The 9,253-nt window shown below is 48.0% G+C and overlaps 1 pseudogene; it reads left to right on the forward strand.

The window, feature by feature from the left end:
- Positions 1-7,105: 7,105 nt before the first annotated feature.
- Positions 7,106-9,253, forward strand: LOC136492755 (chaperone protein dnaJ C76, chloroplastic-like; annotated as a pseudogene).

Consider the following 9,253-nt stretch of genomic DNA (forward strand, 5'->3'; position numbering starts at 1 on the left):
AGTCACCATTTATATTTTCCAAGTGATAGTAATATGTTTCCTATCTCTCGCGAGTGACAGGCAATCACTCGACTTCTACCGGAGTCCTGTAGCATAGCATTCTACACTGATCCTGTCATACTAGTAAGACTCATAGGATAAAGATATATATATGCAAGTGGGTTGCATTCAACTCCTTAAAACTTAATGCACAAATATAATTTAAACTGCAGAAAAGTAGGAGTTATGTACGGGGGCTTGCCTGGGTAAGAGATATTAAAAGTTAGTATCAGCATCTTCAGATCATCCACATCATCTGAATAGAAAGCCCATTGCATCATATCCTGAAGAGAATACCATTACACCATCTTCGGATTCCCAATCATTCTTTGATCGATCCGTTGATCCATCATCGTACCTATGTGATATGCAATGTGATGCAATGCAAAGATATAATTAATCAACTGCAATCGTGACCCGTAAAATATGACGTACGTCTCTCGAGTTAACGGGCTAGTTCTAACGACGACCGTACTTAGGCTACATATACACGTTGTCGGATAAGGCGTTATTTTCCAACAATAATTTTAGTTATATAAACCAAGGTGTTTCTTTATTTTATTCTATCGATTTAATCATTATTTGAAATAAGACATCATTATCTATTTAGCAACTAATTATTCTGGAGCTACAAAAATTACAGTAAGTATCTAATATTGCTAGGAGCCTACTGTATAATTTTCAGATTCAACAATATTACCAATTTATCATGGAATTTCCTACAAGTTTATATTTTACAATATCAAGTACCTCAAATTAATTATATAGCTTCCAAGAATATCATCACACTATATGAACAACTATACTAACATGTAGATCATGATTTTAGGAGACTAACAAAACTAGTTTTACCATTTTTGGATTCTTATACCATTTTATACTGATTTACAATTTAACCTAGAAACCAAAAAAACATTTCACAAATGGAAAGGGCCGGACGGCCACTAACTGGCGTAGCGGCCCAACGTTCACGTGCGGTCCGGTGCAGGGGCGAGCGGCACCAGTGGCCCAAGCGGCAAGTGGCTAGCGGCCCAACAGCGCGGCACCAGGCCTAGGGGCAGGCGGCGCGGGCAGTGGCCCAGGCGGCACGCGAGTGGCCCACCAGCTAGCCAACGCGGCCAAGGCAGGCCGGCCCAGCGCTGGGACGCGGCCCAACGCGGGGACGGGGGCGCAAGCGGACCTAGTCAACCGGCAGCGCCGGCCCACGCACGGCGAGTGCGGCCCAACACGGACTGCGGTGGTACATTTAGCGAGAAGGTCCCCGGTTTAACCCAAAACTAACTCGTAGTACAACCTATATTGTTCATGTGAGTCACGTATTCACAGTAAAGACCTTGTATAAAAATTCTGCTTGGATTTATACCCTCGCTTCATCTTCTTCAGACAGAGGAGCAGAGGAGGTCCGGCCGGGCGTTGTAGGACGTCTCCACGGCGGCATCGGCGGCGCGCAGCAACGCGGCTACGGAGCATGGCGGCCAGCGAGGTGGTGGTGCGGGGCGACGCAGAAGGGCAGCGCGGTTGCTGCGGTCCGGCTGAAGGGCGCCTGGAGCAGCGGGCCATGGTGCGACCGCACAGGAGGCGCGGACACCAGGGCAGAGCATGACAGGCGGCGAGACCGGCTCTGGTGGCAGCGGACCGGGGAAAGGCGGCGGCGCTGCTGCGGGTGGGAGCGGGCATGGCGGGCGTCGACGCGCCAAGGCAGTCAGAGGGAGAGCGAGCTGGGGGGAAAGAGCAGAGCTAGGTAGCGACTCCGGCGCGGAACAAGAGAGCTTCACGCATGGGGGGAGAAAAAGGCCAAGGCGACACGGGCGCCGTGGAGCTGCGGAGGCAGCGCTGAGACTTGCACGCACGGTGGCCGGCCACTGAAGGTGCTCAGGAGGACGGCGCGGTAGTGTGGCCAGCAGCGCGAAATAAAAAGGCGAGGGCCTGAGCGAGTTCGGGCGAGCACGTGGTCTGGTCGGTGAAGGCAGAACACCAAAAAAACTGTGCATGCGCGCGGTCAAGTGCAACAACGCCGCGGCAGGCAACACGACGACGTCGAGAATAGGGTGAGGTAGGCGGTTCGTGCAGCAAGGAAGCAGCAGCGACACGGAGGTGACCCGGCCTAACTTTGTCTAGGCGCGTCGTGACTGAGACGGACAGCAGGGCAGCAGCGGAGCGTGACCCAATAATCCGCTAGCTTACTATTCTATGCGGCTAGTATTTTATCGAGTGCAGACTAGTATGACTTGCACCAGAGAACTGAGTACAAGAAGCTAGCTAGAGTAGGCAACACAATAAAAATAGGTCCTGGCGATTGTGCACATACTGGACGTAGGTAGTTGGAGGCTTGGAGCTTAGCTTGGCAGATGCATAGGATACAACTGTACAAGTAAAGGTTGATAGAGACAACACCGAGGCAGGCAAGGTCAGAGACAAAGACAGGGACGTGAGAACTCGTGAATTGGAGCTTTACTTCGCCGGCCACGGAGACAGCAGAGGCAGCACGACGTGGTTGCATATGTGCATGCACTTGCTTGCTTGCTGAGTGCACATGCGTCCAGTGTGGGTACTGCTGCTGGGTAAGAGCTGCTGATACTTATTGTTTGCTCTAGAATGATGCGACGGAAAGCAAGACAGAGAGTAGAGAAAAGAAAAAGCGAGGAGCAATCGATCAACTTATACAGTCAATCGCTACTAGTATCGCTGAGTATGTTTGCCCTTTCTTCTAATTCTTTGTTTTAGAATTATCGTCGTAACGTATATATACCTATATATATATATATATATATATATATATATATATATATATATATATATATATATCTAACGGTTTACAAATTTAGATAATTTGCAACGTCTAGGCACTGGAAAATGTTAACAAAGCTCAAATTTAAATTTGATTCAAAAGCTATATATTTGTATATCGTTCTATTTATTAATGGATTTTATTTTATTTATAAAAGTTGCTTTTTCATGCTTACTCTACTCGTCAAAATCGTCGTTCGATATTCCTAAATATTTCTACGCACGGCGTGATTTAACTTGAGCATTAATTTGAGTCCGCGAAACTAAGTCACACAGGATTCGCTCATCGCTTCAAGTACGCTTTAAATTAAAAACCCGAGACACTCGTTTCGAAAATTTTTCTTAGGCCTAAATCGCAGTGCTAAATAAACTTGTGACACCAGGGTGTTACATCAACAACCTAGAAAAATATAATAGGCAGTACTGGCGAACTGTGCATTAGTGATTAGTTTTTTTTTGCCTCCATTAGTGATTAGTTAATTGTGTTGATGCACACTGCATTCCATTTCTTTCCTGAACATCAGCTTTGTTACATTCTCAGAGCATCAGCTTTGTTTCGAACTTTGGATTCAACTCGATACACGGGGATTTCATAAAATGGCAGCGATGGACTTCCCTATTTTCCTGGTTTGTTTACCCTCCAGCATGAATGCTACGCATCACCTCTTACCTCTTTTCCTTTTCTTTATCCTTACAGGTTCAGCAGTTATGGATATTGGCTCATTCATTTACATTGGTGTTACCCTTTTCAGCGAAAAAAAAAGAATTGTTTGCTGCACCTTTTATGCAACTCGCATACCCCTCCAAAAGGTTACCCATACATAATTCCAATGAATTATTCTCAGATTAGTTAAATTCATGTTGCGTGATATTATGTGTGTACATAGAATACCGCCATTCCAGGATCCTCAACTCCACACTGCGCTATTGATTGGCAAACCACATCAATCCTTGCTTACCAGAAAAATAGAGCTGGCTAGTGCACTGCTGCACCCATCAGCGAATCTTCACCAGGTAACATTTCTTGGTTCCAAATATGCACGTTACAGTTCCAAATTAATTCTACGTATCCATTGACATGAAAAACATCTCAAACGCTGACTGTGTTACCTATTATTATATGGAGATTTCCTTTCTCATCTATCAAAATACTTGATGAACTGTGCGTTCTTTCCTTCTTCATCCCTTCTTTTTTCTTAATGTTCAAACAGGAATCTGGGTCAGATTGTGGTGACTTAACTGTGATCCTTAGTATTTGATATAGTAAATTGTCCTCTGATATTTTTCTGTCAATGTGTTTTCCAATCCAAACAGAGCAACTTTTTCTGTAACTTAGATGCATGTATAGCGCCATGAAGCCAACATAGCTTATTGTTGTCTTATTGTTGTCTTCCTATATGCAGATTCCTAATTTCAGCTTACACTAGACTATTTTCAGTGTAGGATAAAAATGAAAGGTATCTTCCTACTGCTCTGGCCTTCTGAAGGTAGGCTCAATGATGTTATGCAAGAGCTTTTTTTTGCAGTTTATCTTTTCCCCTCCATATGTCTCATGTGTTACGGTTGCCAAATTCGAAAGCTTTTATTTGTGCATGACATATCTATATTAAATCCCTAATATTGTTTTCCATGCAAAAATTAAATATATTTTTTACATGCGCCTTAACCAAGTGATTTATCGGACGCGCGCGAGGGCGCACGGTCTAGTAAATATATCAAGCAGAGGCCAGAGCACATGTGGGTAATTGCTCAGTCTTCTGCATGCGCAAAATCAGTATTCTTTTTTCTCGAGCCGAACCAAAAACTCTCGTCGAACAAAAAAAAAAATTTCCTACGGTTCGGTTGTTGTAGCGTGTGAATCTAACTTTAGCTGCTTTCTCTCTCCCCTTGGTTTGTTTCGCGGGCACACTTTTGGAAGGAATTTTGGATATCCAAAAGGCATGTGGCTACCAGCGCTTGAACAGTTGAACCCAAATGAACTCCGTGCAGTTACGGAGATCTTGGAGTTCTGGAATCAACCAAAGTATCAAAGATGGATCAAATGAGATTTTTCATTCAGTAAAGTAATACCAGACGATGGCTGAAGGTTGGTCACTGCTGCATCATGTGTGTACGTTGACCGATATGGTTCTCGCTTACTACTGAGTACATGAAGACGTCAAGGCAAAGATTCACAATCATCCAGGTCTTCCTCAAAATATCAGCAAGGCCTTGGGCATCAAAAGCTCTCTGATGTCTAGAGCTATAAAACAATGATGATATCCGACGTTTTCAGTGTCTTGTCCATTCAAATGATTTGGTGGATGTAAATTGAACTAGTTTTATTCAAACAATTTGATGGAATGCATCCTAATGGACAGTTCTCAGTCAAATCTCATTACCTGGCAATGATCTATAATGATGTCCTCAATATTAATAAAGGCTTATGGAAATTAAAAGCTACTTTGAAGATCAAGGTTTTTCTGTGGTACCTACGTAGAGGCGTAGTGTTAACCAAAGATAACTTAGCTAAACGTAATTGGCATGGCAGTAAACAGTATTGTTTTTGTCACAAAGATGAAACAATTAAGCACCTGTTTTTTGAGTGTCGTTTCGCTCGTGCTGTTTGGTCTGTTATTCATGCGGCTTCAGGCTTGTCTCAACCACATAGTGTTTCAAACATGTTTGGGTCTTGGCTCTGTGTCTTAGTAAAGATCTAAAGTCGTTAGCTTTGTTAGGAGCAGCAGCTACGTGTTGGTCGCTTTGGTTATGTAGGAATGACCTAGTTTTTTAGAAGAAATGCACTGCTTTTCCTTTACAGGTTATATACTCGATTATTCACTGGCTTTGTATATGGGTTGTCCTACAGAAGCCAACTTCGCAAGGTTTGGTTGTAGCGACATCTCAACATTTGGCGTAGGTGGCCTAAGGGATTTTTTACCCGGGCACATGGGTGACAGTCTAGTCTTCGGATTGAGCGTTATTAGTGTGCCTTTTTGTTTTAAGATCTTTTATAAGGCTTTGTGTATCCTTGTTATACAGAGGCCGGAAGTGTTTCAAGGTCTTTGTATCATCTCGATGTAACGATCTTAAAATTAATAAAGCTTTCCTTATAAAAAAAAAGACTACAAAACTGGATAGAAAATAAGGAAAGCAATAAAAATAGTAGGCAATGTTTAGTCTCTGTCCTCGTATCTAGAAAAATCAAAACGGTTTATATTTAAAATGAATGAAATATATATTAAAAAAAAACAGAATTGCTAACTAACAACCGCAAGTTTTCCTGACCGGCAACAACCGGTTTTGTGGCCGTGCGATCGTGCTCGCTAGCGCCTGGGATCGACAGCACGGCAGCACGCGTGGTCCTATCCCATCTGCGCGGTTTCATCGCAGGCGCCGCTGCCGTCCGGGTCGATCAGCGACGGCAGCCGCTTGAGCTTGAGCAGGCAGTCGACGACGTTCTTCCAGGCGCCGCGCACGGATTCGCCGAAGCGATTGGCGATGTTGAAGAGCGCGAGCGTGGCCATCCGTGGCTTGAGCTCGTTGCTGAAGGTGAAGAGCGTCTCCTCCGTGGTGGCGTAGGGGTTGAGCAGCGTGGTGAACTTGCAGAGGCAGCAGAGCAGCTCGTCCAGGGCGCCGCTGGCCTCCTCGCCGCGCCCCGTCTCTCCTCCCTCTCCTGCTCTTCTGGGTCAGGTCGGGGACGGGGACCCGGGAGTCGGGCCCGAGCACAGAAATCATTTGTGAATAATTTGTGAAATTTGTTAACAATTTGACATATATTTCTCTGACGTTGAAAATCAATAGAAATTATCTGTAATTTTTCTAAAAAATTTGGCATATATTTGTACTATTCTTAACTTACGTCACTCTATCTAATAAATCATGTTGAAGAAATTACTGTAAATATAGCTATAAGATAGTGTAAGGTGTACTGTGAAAAATCTAGTTATTGAAAGGAGCTAAAACAACTATTGTTGGCTAGATTAAAAAAAAAAACTAGCATCGACCCGTCCCGGCTTGTATCCTCTGTCATGAACCGGCAGGATTGAAACAGTTGAGGCCGCCATTTTGTAGTTCGATAGGGGGTGTAATATGCACGATGCGCCGCAGTATACATATTCTTTTACAAAATCATTTTCCCACTTGAAAGGCTCGAAATGTTTGTTCTGGCACGAGGCACGTTATCTGAAGCTACCACTGCTAGTTTTCTTCCATCCTCACAAACTATTTTCTCAAAATATCTCCCATGCCAAGTTGCCAACTCTACATACACATACGTGGCGAAAAAAGAGGGCGAAAGGTACAAAAGCAACAAGCTGAAATATCTGCAGAAAAGTAATGGTCGCAGTGACAGTCCCGGACTCCCAGCTCCAGAGCTTCCTCCTCGGCTCTTCTCGCATCCCCTCCCACCGTTCAGTTATCCATTGCCACTGCCAGGCGAGTAGGCGACCAACGCAACGCAAGTGGCCGTGGATCAGCCATGCCCGCGCTTCTCGTCAACACCGTCTCGGTCTCCCCTGCCGCCCCAAGGCCTACGCTCCTCGCGGCCCGCCACGGCACGGCGAGCAAGTGCGCGCCACAGCCACAGGTGCCGAGCCGAAGCATCCGACAGCAGCACCAACGGCGGCGACAGCGGCTACAGGCCGGGGGGCGTCCGCGGCTCGTGGGTGTCGGACTACGACTTGTACGAGCTGCTGGGCGTGGAGCGGTCGTCGCCGCAGTCGGAGATCAAGGCGGCGTACCGGTCGCTGCAGAAGCGGTGCCACCCGGATGTGGCCGGCGCCGCGGGCGGCCACGACATGGCCGTCGTCCTCAACGAGGTGTACGCGCTGCTCTCCGACCCGGCCGCGCGCCTCGCCTACGACCAGGAGCAGGCGGGCCGCTCCAAGTTCGCCGGCTACACGGGCCGCCCGCTCTATTCCTCCTGGCTCGGCCCCGAGTCCGAGCGCCGGGCCGTGTTCGTCGACGAGGTGCGCTGCGTCGGCTGCCTCAAGTGCGCGCTCCACGCGTCCCGGACCTTCGCCGTCGAGTCCGTCTACGGCCGCGCCCGCGCCGTCGCGCAGTGGGCCGACGACGAGGACAGGATCGTCGACGCCATCAACACCTGCCCCGTCGACTGCATCTCGTACGTAATCCATTCTTCGCCCATGCGTCCATGCCCATCTATCATCGATCGATCTTCCGATTCCCAACGGTTTCTCATCCGTGCAGGATGGTGGAGAGGTCGGACCTGGCGGCTCTCGAGTTCTTGATGTCCAAGCAGCCGCGCGGTAGAGATTAGAGATTTCTCATCCGTGCAGGATGGTGGAGAACTCTCCGAAGGCAACGCCGTGGGAGCTCGCGCGCCCAACGTCTTCAACGAAGTCGCCAAGTTCCAGAAAAGATTCGAGGAGATGAAGCAGAAATCTGCGACCAGAGAATCCCAGGTGATTGATGCCTGATCCCGTCCGTGTCCAGCACGCTACTCGTCTTCTCCGTTGAACTCGTCTGAAACTGACACGAGAAATCCGAACGCTGCGCGCAGGAGTCAGAGGCGGCACGGCAGTCGAGGACGTCAGCAGTTCACACCATCAGATCCATGTCGAACTGGTGGTACTGGCGGCCATTAGGGTTCGGGGCATCGGCCCCGGCCACCATTGTCCGCGCTTCGCGCCTCCTGCCGCAGCCGCCGCCGCCGCCGGCGGCAGCGGCACCCGCTGACCCCGTGACGCAGAGGCTCCAAGAAGCCGCCGCTGCCCGGCGCAAAACGGAAGGCGCGGCCACGGCACACGCCCAGGCGCGACGACTACTGGACCCCGCAGCTGAACCTGCCGTCGGTAGCTCTTCCGCCGAGCATTCGCCAGAGAGGAAGGGACACTCACACTCCCCAAGGCCACGGCCGCAGGCGAGGAGCAGCCGGTGAAACGGCCGCCGCCGCCGCGAGGAAGGGCATAAGCATCGACCTGATGGCGCCGCTGCTTTTGGGGATCGTCGCGGCGGGGTTCGTGGGTTACAACGGGGAGGGGCTGGCCGGAGGTGGCAGCGGCATTCAGGAGCATGTTGGCGGCCCCATTGCTCTTGTAGTCGTCAACAGCTTTGAAATGAAGGTCGTGCTGGCCGGGATGACTTGGTTCATCATCGGCGCAGCCATTGCCGGTGTGATTCAGGTACTTGGAAGAAGGGAAGAGAACATTTGGAAATGAAGATACTTGTCGAATCCGTGTGTGTATATATATACAGAATATACTACTCCATATAGCTCCTAGTAGTGTACATACATATGTAATCCTGCATAAATATAGGTGTCTGGCTGTTTTGTAGAATTAATTAGTAGCTGATGGCCTGATGCCGATACGTTTGTCTCCCTCCCTCCAAAGAAATTACAATTCTAACGTATTACCAAGTCAAATCATTTTGAGATTGACCAAGTTTACGTAGAAAAGAAATCAATATTTATGATGTTAAATAA

This window comes from Miscanthus floridulus, chromosome 11 (assembly GCF_019320115.1).
Source record: "Miscanthus floridulus cultivar M001 chromosome 11, ASM1932011v1, whole genome shotgun sequence".
NCBI classification, from domain to species: domain Eukaryota; kingdom Viridiplantae; phylum Streptophyta; class Magnoliopsida; order Poales; family Poaceae; genus Miscanthus; species Miscanthus floridulus.